The sequence below is a fragment of the Salvelinus fontinalis genome, chromosome 28, assembly GCF_029448725.1.
Source record: "Salvelinus fontinalis isolate EN_2023a chromosome 28, ASM2944872v1, whole genome shotgun sequence".
Classification (NCBI taxonomy): Eukaryota; Metazoa; Chordata; class Actinopteri; order Salmoniformes; family Salmonidae; genus Salvelinus; species Salvelinus fontinalis.
The window spans coordinates 25,215,402-25,226,192 of NC_074692.1; the positions used below are offsets into that span (position 1 = coordinate 25,215,402).

General features: G+C 42.3%; 1 pseudogene; it reads left to right on the top strand.

The window, feature by feature from the left end:
* The first annotated feature begins 9,004 nt into the window (after nt 1-9,004).
* On the top strand, nt 9,005-9,061 carry LOC129826814 (U7 small nuclear RNA; annotated as a pseudogene).
* Nucleotides 9,062-10,791: the final 1,730 nt, after the last annotated feature.

The following is a 10,791-nucleotide window of genomic DNA, read 5'->3' on the forward strand; positions in this document are numbered from 1 at the left end:
CTTCTTCCTTGCTGAGCGGCCTTTCAGGTTATGTTGGTATTGGAATCGTATTACTGTGGATATAGATCATTTTGTACCTGTTTCCTCCAGCATCTTCACAAGGTCTTTTGCTGTTGTTTTGGGATTGATTTGCACTTTTCGCACCAAAGTACGTTCATCTCTAGGAGACAGAACGTGTCTCCTTCCTGAGTGGTATGACGGCTGCCTGGTGGTCCCATGAGGTTTATACTTGCGTACTATTGTTTGTACAGATGAACGTGGTACCTTCAGGCGTTTGGAAATTGCTCCCATGGATGAACCAGACTTGTGGAGGTCTACAATTTTTTTTCTGAGGTCTTGGCTGATTTCTTTTGATTTTCCCAAGCAAAGAGGCACTGATTTTGAAGGTAGGCCTTGAAATACATCCACAGGTACACCTCCAATTGGCTCAAATGATGTCAATTATCCTATCAGAAGCTTCTAAAGCCATGACAGAATTTTCTGGTATCTTCTAAGCTGTTTAAAGGCACAGTCAACTTAGTGTATGTAAACTTCTGACCATCTGGAATTGTGATACAGTGAATTTTTGTCACGACTTCCGCCGAAGTCGGTCCCTCTCCTTGTTCGGGTGGCTTTCGGCGGTCGACGTCACCGGCCTTCTAGCCCTCGGGATCCACTTTTCATTTTCCATTTGTTTTGTCTTTGTCTTACACACCTGGTTTCAATTCCCCAATTACTTCATTATTTAACCCTCTGTTCCCCCATGTTTGTTTGTAAGTAATTGTTTGTATGTAATACGGTCCGTTATGTGGGCTCGCTTTATTGCATTGTATTTGTCTATTTTGAGTAAATTACGCTTATTTACTCATATCTGCTGTCCTGCGCCTGACTCCTCTACACAAGCTACACACAGACCTCATTACAATTATAAGTGAAATAATCTGTCTGTAAACAATTGTTGTAAAAATTACTTGTGTCATGCACAAAGTAGATGTGCTAACCGACTTGCCAAAACTATAGTTTGTTAACAAGAAATTTGTGGAGTGGTTAAAAAATAAGTTTTAATGATTCCAACATAAGCGTATGTAAACTTCCGACTTCAACTGTACATATTACCTCAATTACCTCAACTACCTCATACCCCTGCACATTGACTCAGTACCGGTACTAATTGTATATAGCCTCATTATTGTTATTTTATTGTGTTACTGTTTCCTTGTTTAATGTTCACAATTTTTTTTGTCTCTACATTGTTGGGAAAGGACTCGCAAGTAAGCATTTCACGGAAAAGTCTACACCTGTTGTATTCGGTGCATGTGACAAATAAAATTTGATTTGATTTGATCTAAATAGCTGTTATCTGACCTGGCTCTTTACACAGAGCACTTATATTGGTGTGTGTGTGATGTCTCTCCATCCAATCACCCCACAGATATCCTGGAAATTCTTTCTAGATTACGTGAAACTGGGATTTGAGGACAACCACACACAGTAACACACACACTCTCACACAGAGTCCCTTATATGCCTTAATCTATAGTTTCTCTAAAGCTCTCTGATCTTACTATTAAAACACAGAGCAGCGATCTATAGGTCAGTGCACCTCATTCATCCATATACATGTCCCTCTGTTCCTGCAATGGATATTCTTAAAAGCTTTGCAATCATTGATTGATTCTGATATGTGCAGTATTCCATTTAAAGGAAGGAATTCAATAAAAGGTGTTTTCTTCTCATTAACCCCTACGAGTCTAATCCTGTAGATGGTGACATTCCCTAAGCTAACACATGGAACTGTTTTATTAATATGGTCATAAGACGGACCATTTAGCTATTTGATTTGGAGTTTTAGGACCCCTGTAAACCAACACGTTTAGCCTTTATTAAAGCCTTCATGGTGGAGCTTTAGGAAGTGGATGGAACAAAACACAGCTCAGAGACACAAAACACAGCTTGTCTTGGAGGTGGGGTGGGGGCGATGGAGGGAGACACGTTGTAGCCTTGGAAACGGTTGCTAAGGAGCGGGGCGAAGGATGCCTGGACAGAGGGACCGAGATGGAATTGTGAGGAGGGATGAGGAGAGAAAAGAGGGGGAGACCTGTGTGTGTGTATCTGTGTGTTTGTGTGTCTGTGTGTGTGTCTGTGTGTGTGTATGTGTGTGTGTGTGTGTGTGTGTGTGTGTGTGTGTGTGTGTGTGTGTGTGTGTGTGTGTGTGTGTGTGTGTGTGTGTGTGTGTGTGTGTGTGTGTGTGTGTGTGTGTGTGTGTGTGTGTGTGTTGAACAGTAGACTGTGAATCGAGTCACTCATACACACATGGAACTCTAAAGTGCTTTTGCACTCCGTGGACCCTGCCTTTGGTGGGACAAAAATAACCAGGTTCTGGCTATCCAACACCACTGTATCCTACAGACACACACACACACACACATTTATGCACACTTACTCACAACACACACATTTCCATTCAATCTACTCTTACTTGAGTTTATTCCTCTCGATGCCTAGTTGAACTAAAACCTCTACACCCTCTGTTTTTTCTCCTTTCCTCTCTCCATCCCTTCTCCACTCTCTTTTATCCTCTCTTTTCTCTCTTCCTCAGTTATGAAATATGATTGACAGAAAGCGGACACAGACGACATGTAATTCATATGCTAATCCATGTGGGTTGGATTTCCGCAGTGCCGGGCCACATTCACTGAATACACAAGTTAACTTTAAATCAATTTGGATTAAAGCATCTACTAATTTAACCTTTTGTTATTATATTAATATTATACTATATGTGTTATTGGAACTTCTCTCAACCACAGAAATAGTGCTTACTTACTTGCTTATGGCAGCTCAATTCACCAGATGATGGTACGCCATAGTTCTCTGTTAATCATGACAGTAGATGTCGGCAGATGTTGTCCACGTATGTTTCATGTGGTCTTCCACTATGAGACCACTGGTGGCCAGCTGATAATGCCTGAAACATACAGAAACTGTATTGGAGATTTAAAAAATAAACACAAATCATAAGAGCATCATTTACAAGTAGGACATGGACAGGCACGCAGTCTAATGCACACACGTATTCTGTGTATATTCCTGAATGGTAGAGAGGGGGGATAAACATTAATTTGAAATAGTCTGGAAAGATTTCATCTATTTAGGCAGTGGTGGTTGTGTTTTGGTAGCAGCCTTGAGTAGTTATTTGTTTGACAACAGAGAAGCATGACATAGACTGACCAGGTGAATTCAGGTGAAAGCTATGATCCCTTATTAATGCCACTTATTAAATCCACTTCAATCAGTGTAGATGAAAGGGAGGAGACAGGTTAAAGAAGGACTTGTAAGCCTTGAGACAATTGAGACATGGATTGTGTATGTGTGCTGTTCAGAGGGTGAATGGGCAAGACAAAAGATTGAAGTGCCTTTGAACAGGGTATGGTAGTAGGTGCCAAGCATACCGGATTGTGTCAAGACTTGCTGTGTTTTTCACACTCAACAGTTTCCTGTGTGTATCAAGAACGGTCCACCATCCAAAGGACATTCAGCCAAATTGACACAACTGTGGGAAGCGGTGGAGTCAACATGGGCCAGCGTCCCTGTGAAACGCTTTCGAAACCTTGCAGTCTTTGCCCCGCCGAATTGAGGCTGTTGTGAGGGCTGTTCTGAGGGCGGGGGGTGCAACTCAATATTAGGAAAGTGTTCCTAATGTTTGGTATACTCAGTGTATATAGGCATGAATGAATGGCTACATGTGTAACTGGCGTGTCCTAAATGGATACAGGTGTAACTGATGTATTCTAAATGGAAACAGGTGTAACTGATGTATTCTAAATGGAAACAGGTGTAACTGATGTATTCTAAATGGAAACAGGTGTAACTGCCGTGTCCTAAATGGATACAGGTGTAACTGCCGTGTCCTAAATGGATACAGGTGTAACTGATGTATTCTAAATGGATACAGGTGTAACTGCCGTGTCCTAAATGGATACAGGTGTAACTGATGTATTCTAAATGGATACAGGTGTAACTGATGTATTCTAAATGGATACAGGTGTAACTGCCGTGTCCTAAATGGATACATGTGTAACTGCCGTGTCCTAAATGGATACAGGTGTAACTGTTGTATTCTAAATGGAAACAGGTGTAACTGGCGTGTCCTAAATGGATACAGATGTAACTGATGTATTCTAAATGGATACAGGTGTAACTGATGTATTCTAAATGGATACAGGTGTAACTGTCGTGTCCTAAATGGATACAGGTGTAACTGCCGTGTCCTAAATGGATACAGGTGTAACTGATGTATTCTAAATGGATACAGGTGTAACTGCCGTGTCCTAAATGGATACAGGTGTAACTGATGTATTCTAAATGGATACAGGTGTAACTGATGTATTCTAAATGGATACAGGTGTAACTGGCGTGTCCTAAATGGATACAGGTGTAACTGATGTATTCTAAATGGATACAGGTGTAACTGCCGTGTCCTAAATGGATACAGGTGTAACTGATGTATTCTAAATGGATACAGGTGTAACTGATGTACAGTGGGGCAAAAAAGTATTTAGTCAGCCACCAATTGTGCAAGTTCTCCCACTTAAAAAGATGAGAGAGGCCTGTAATTTTCATCATAGGTACACTTCAACTATGACAGACAAAATGAAAGAAAAGAAAATCACATCCAGAAAATCACATTGTAGGATTTTTAATGAATTTATTTGCAAATTATGGTGGAAAATAAGTATTTGGTCACCTACAAACAAGCAAGATTTCTGGCTCTCACAGACCTGTAACTTCTTCTTTAAGAGGCTCCTCTGTCCCCCACTTGTTATCAGTATTAAAGACACCTGTCCACAACCTCAAACAGTCACACTCCAAACTCCACTATGGCCAAGACCAAAGAGCTGTCAAAGGACACCAGAAACAAAATTGTAGACCTGCACCAGGCTGGGAAGACTGAATCTGCAATAGGTAAGCAGCTTGGTTTGAAGAAATCAACTGTGGGAGCAATTATTAGGAAATGGAAGACATACAAGACCACTGATAATCTCCCTCGATCTGGGGCTCCACGCAAGATCTCACCCCGTGGAGTCAAAATGATCACAAGAACGGTGAGAAAAAATCCCAGAACCACACGGGGGGACCTAGTGAATGACCTGCAGAGAGCTGGGACCAAAGTAAGAAAGCCTACCATCAGTAACACACTACGCCGCCAGGGACTCAAATCCTGCAGTGCCAGACGTGTCCCCCTGCTTAAGCCAGTACATGTCCAGGCCCATCTGAAGTTTGCTAGAGAGCATTTGGATGATCCAGAAGAAGATTGGGAGAATGTCATATGGTCAGATGAAACCAAAATATAACTTTTTGGTAAAAACTCAACTCGTTGTGTTTGGAGGACAAAGAATGCTGAGTTGCATCCAAAGAACACCATACCTACTGTGAAGCATGGGGGTGGAAACATCATGCTTTGGGGCTGTTTTTCTGCAAAGGGACCAGGACGACTGATCCGTGTAAAGGAAAGAATGAATGGGGCCATGTATCGTGAGATTTTGAGTGAAAACCTCCTTCCATCAGCAAGGGCATTGAAGATGAAACGTGGCTGGGTCTTTCAGCATGACAATGATCCCAAACACACCGCCCGGGCAACGAAGGAGTGGCTTCGTAAGAAGCATTTCAAGGTCCTGGAGTGGCTTAGCCAGTCTCCAGATCTCAACCCCATAGAAAATCTTTGGAGGGAGTTGAAAATCCGTGTTGCCCAGCAACAGCCCCAAAACATCACTGCTCTAGAGGAGATCTGCATGGAGGAATGGGCCAAAATACCAGCAACAGTGTGTGAAAACCTTGTGAAGACTTACAGAAAACGTTTGACAACTGTCATTGCTAACAAAGGGTATATAACAAAGTATTGAGATAAACTTTTGTTATTGACCAAATACTTATTTTCCACCATAATTTGCAAATAAACTCATTAGAAATCCTACAATGTGATTTTCTGGATTTTCTTTTCTCATTTTGTCTGTCATAGTTGAAGTGTACCTATGATGAAAATTACAGGCCTCTCTCATCTTTTTAAGTGGGAGAACTTGCACAATTGGTGGCTGACTAAATACTTTTTTGCCCCACTGTATTCTAAATGGATACAGGTGTAACTGGTGTGTTCTTGACTTGTGCAGCCAGTATTCCTTGCACACGTCAATATATCTATAGGGCTAATTCTGGAGGGAGAGCATTAGGCCATCAGAATTTTCTTGATTTTCCTCTCTCTTATTTCTCTTTTTTATCTCTCTCCTGATCTCCTTTTCTCTCTCTCGATCTCCCTCTTCCCTGCTCCCTCTATACCAGGAGAGAACGAATGGTCCCTCTCGTTGAAGATACGAGGCCGACCGCCATACTGCAGGAATTGTTTGCAGAAAATAGGATCCGGATTATAATGAAGGGGAAAATGGCAATCTTTGTGGTCAATCTGTATATAAATACAAATTTGAAGGCAATCATGGTACCAATATTACTTCTATAACACCAGATGTATGTCCTTGAAGAGATTATTTTTAAATCACACAGAAGAAATGATAAGGATAATTTAGTAGCTAATATCAGCCTGCAGTACCCCGGTCAGCCTTCAATTTGAGGGGCAGCACTGAGCTACCCTCAAAGGTCACTTGATCGAGTAGCTCAAACTTTGCATGTGAGTTCTACATACATCTCCCACAAGACATCCAACTTCCTGGTTTGCATTCCAAACACTTAACAGACACACCCTCTCCTCTCAAATTAAGTGGACACTTCTGATGACGTATCATGATATCTGATGAGTTTACACTTGCAGGGCAAGGGGCGATGGAGGAAGGAAGGAATTTTAAATGGATCACACTTGCCCGGAAATTCGTCACTCGTTCATTCCAGACAATTGTGTTTTCAGTCACCGGTAGCTTGTGGGTGCTTTATATGCGCTACAGTCAATTATGATTGCATGTCTACTTATATCAACTATATAATTATCCATATACGCCTACTGTATGATAGCTAGCGAATTATTTAGCTAACTAACGTTAGCCTGCCTAGCTGGAACTTCTGAAGTAGGAAAATGTTTTATTTCTACAATTTCCAAAAGCTAACCAAACAAAAATATAATTACTGAAAACAAGGGCTGAGGGGCTTACGTTGCAAACTTCCCTGGCTTGGCTAATCCTTTGGACCGACGATAAATATGGCCGCAGGGATTCCCCCAAGGGCATAAGATGAGGGTACGTGAATAAGGGTGTGTATTTTATGAGTTTGAAACGCAGCACTGGGCTTCAAATGCGCTATTGAGTCTTCAGATAGGAATGAATGGTGTCACGTGATCGATGGCTTTGTCCATTCATAAATGTAGTCTTTGCTCTATACCCACCTAGGTATACCTAGACTCACAGAGTAAGACCAAAGTGACTTGCTCTCCTCTCTCTCTCTCCATTTGCGATCCCCTGACTTTTACTATCTCCATGTATCTTCATCTCACTCTGTCGTGTCTCTGTCTCTCTGTGTGTGACCCACACTCCTTGAGAAGAGTCTAACGCAGCTCTGTGTTAACTAATTTCCCTCTGCCTCAGAGAAAACTACAGAACTTACTATAGAATTCCGTTGTACACTGTAGTATACTGTACAACACTAGACTCCACACTGTAGTATCCCTCGTTCATGTGTTGTACTACAGTATACTATAGACCACAAAAACACTACAGTAATTACTATAGTATATACCGCAGTATTTAATTTGCATATACCCTGGCCATTCCCGTCCCAATTTGTGTCACCTAAAAGTGACTGGAGGCTGCTATAACAGGGAAGGCTTTCCACTAGATGTTGGAACATTGCTGTTGGGACTTGCTTCCATTCAGCCATTAGAACATTAATGAGGTCGGGAACTAATGGATGATTAGGCCTGGCTCGCAGTCGGCTTTCCAATTCATCCCAAGGTGTTCGATGGGGTTGAGGTCAAGGCTCTGTGCAGGCCAGTCAAGTTCTTCCACACTGATCTCAACAAATCATTTCTGTATGGACCTCTCTTTGGCCACAGGGGCATTGTCATTCTTTTATTTATTTAAAAAAAAATTATCCCCTTTTCTCCCCAATTTTCGTGGTATCCAATCGATAGTAATTACTATCTTGTCTCATCGCTACAACTCCCGTACGGGCTCGGGAGAGACGAAGGTCGAAAGCCATGCGTCCTACGAGGCACAACCCAACCAAGCCGCACTGCTTCTTTAACACAGCGCGCCTCCAACCCGGAAGCCAGCCGCACCAATGTGTCGGAGGAAACACCGTGCACCTGGCCCCCTTGGTTAGCGCGCACTGCGCCCAGCCCGCCACAGGAGTCGCTGGAGCGCGATGAGACAAGGAAATCCCTACCGGCCAAACCCTCCCTAACCCGGACGACGCTAGCCCAATTGTGCGTCGCCCCATGGACCTCCCGGTCGCGGCCGGCTGAGACAGAGCCTGGGGGCGAACCCAGAGACTCTGGTGGCGCAGTTAGCACTGCGATGCAGTGCCCTAGACCACTGCGCCACCCGGGAGGCCCCAGGGGCATTGTCATTCTGAACGATAGAAACACAAAAAACATCAACCACAAATCCCACCAGTATCCTGAAGAACAAGTTTCCATCCCCTACTTTCTATTTTTAATAAAGTTATTCACCCCCTCCCCAACCATACCCTAAACCAGGTTTGTATCCTATTCCCAACCCTACATCTTAAACCTAACCCCATCTCCTCTATTTTATTATCCTCTTTACATTTTTTTTATTCATTAAAGTTTTTTTTTATCAAATCATGTTGAGGAAGACAAAAGGTGAACTCCACCACACCTCCCCCTTGTAAATTGGCAAACCTGACCTTCAACCAGACAGCTACACTGAGAAGAGGGATAGAAGAAGGTATGAAGCCCTGAGATGTCCCTACCAGTCCCAAAGTTCGTTGTCTCTCTCTACAGCTTATAGAAAAGAGCAGCTCTTAACTATCCATACAGACTCCAGTCCTATCTACCTACAGGCTATGGAATTGTTGCTCTTTTAGTATTTGTCCAGTAGGTTTCCTTAAGGAGAAAGCCCACACTTATATTACAAAAATAACAAAACAAAAACATAAGAATAAATACTACAGCCTGTGAAAACACTACAGTATACTACAATCATGTCCACAACACTACATTGAATAATACAGCAAAAACACTAGTGAAAACTATCGTATTTATACCATAGTGTACTATACTATTTTTTTTCATGTGAGGGGAGAAAGCGATAGACGATTGACAGGCACGCCTCAGTATTCTCAGTACTGGATAATCTCCTTTTGCATCTGAGAGAGGGGAGGGGGGCACAGAGAGAGAGGCAGTGTCTCACCCTGTCCCCTTATCTCACCCAGTCTCTGGCGCAAATCCCAGTCCTTTAAAAAGCTGTTTACAGACCAGACAGAAAAAGCAGAGGGAACGAGAGAGAAAGGAATGGACTAGAGATAAGTGTGGTAGAGTAATGAGCAGAAAAGTCTGAATAGACAGAAAGGGCACTCCAGGCCAGAGAGAAAAGCTAACTGTATACTAAACATGTAAAGCAGAGAAAGCAAACTGTATAGGCTATCTTTATGAGTTGTCTGGCTCAAGAGATGTGAAGGGGTGAATTGTTACTGAGGACTGCGCCGCAGTAATGCTTGTTAATGTACTTTTTAAATTATTAGAATGCTTGGGCAGAAATAACTATTTAATAAACCTTATTGGAAGAGAGAAAAGCAAGGAAGAAGACAAATGCAGGGGCTACGCGAAGAGACAGACCTGTCACCAGAGGAAGACTGATAAAGAAATGTAAATGTCCAGCTAAACAGTCATAGCTGTCTCAATATTTCATTAACCACTCACAAAGATGAATTACTTTTTGGAATTAAAGTAATCAGGAGAAGTCCACCTAGGTAAATCTATCTAGGTTTACTCCCAGAAAAAAGGAAAAGATTGAAGCATTGCCTGGAGCAACCTGAGGCAGTAGTTATTTTTTACCTTCAGTGGAAATTGGTCACAGAACCCCAGTGATGATTTAACTTGAAATGAAGGTTTTGAGGGACAAAAACACATTTCTCCCCTGGTTGCTGTGGATACTAACTCAATGCAGCTCAGCAGATTTGTTTTGAGAGCCTGTGGTAGCTGGGAAAGGGATAATGTAGAAATGCAATCTACAGTGAGATTATAATCCAGCCCTCCCCCTTGTTGCTTTTGGGCTGTTTGAACCCAGTGAAGTGCTAAAATTGAGTATACATCTGAAGCCAGATGTACCGATGGGATTAGGGTTTCAGAAAACCCAGACTGACAAGAGCTGTGTTGGCTAGCCCAGTAGAGAGATTTGCTAGAGGACATAGCCTATTCACTTATAGCATGAGTGCCAGTGGTTGTGCCATAATGCCAAACAGTTTGGTTTGACAATGATAGTTGTCAAGGGCACTAACAGATCTGGGCCCAGAAACCACATATCTGTGATCAACTCACATTACCCCAATTGGTAGGGAGATTAGGAGATTGAAGAAATACCTGCCCCTATATGGTTAGTGGGAACTAGCAAGATCAGTGGGTCCCCCAGGGGACGGTGAGCTAACCTAATGCGATTAGCATGAGGTTGTAAGTAACAAGAACATTTCCCAGGACATATCTGATATTGGCAGAAAGCTTAAATTCGTATTAATCTAACTGCACTGTCCAATTTACAGTAGCTATTAGTGAAAGAACACCATGCTATTGTTTTAGAGTGCACAATTTTGAACATGAAAAATTAACAAATTAGGCACATTTTGAACTGAAATACA